This window comes from Oncorhynchus masou, unplaced genomic scaffold (genome assembly GCF_036934945.1).
Source record: "Oncorhynchus masou masou isolate Uvic2021 unplaced genomic scaffold, UVic_Omas_1.1 unplaced_scaffold_2391, whole genome shotgun sequence".
In the NCBI taxonomy this organism is placed as follows: Eukaryota; Metazoa; Chordata; class Actinopteri; order Salmoniformes; family Salmonidae; genus Oncorhynchus; species Oncorhynchus masou.
In genome coordinates this window covers 12,699-13,192 of record NW_027008847.1, presented here as the reverse complement: position 1 = coordinate 13,192, position 494 = coordinate 12,699, and positions in this window count along the sequence as shown.

Sequence of the window (494 nt, the reverse complement as noted above, 5' to 3'; positions counted from 1 at the left end):
CAGACTGAGGAGTAGGTTTCACACATCCCCATGTGCAACACACACACACACACACACACACACACACACACACACACACACACACACACACACACACACACACACACACACACACACAAACCCCTGTAAGTGTGGAATAACACCTTTCTAAACGTTCGACATCACTTTCTACTCTGTCTTGAAAACAAAAGTCACCATTACTCCCAAACAACTGATCCTCATCGGTCGTCGTCATTCCTCAAAACGTTAGTCTGTATTGTTTGTGAACTAGGCCAACAGAACAAAAAAAAAGCATCAGTAGTTTGGTCTCACTCTCGTCGTTAATGAAGTGAATGCTACCAGCTCTGAGGTCATTCCTGTGAGTAGAATAGAATAGCAGGAAGGTGTTCATTACTTCAGACTGGGGAGTTCGTCCCAAATCACTCCCTATTCCCTTTTATAGTGCACTACCTCTGACTGGAGTAACGCATGGCTCTGGTCAAAAGTAGTGCACT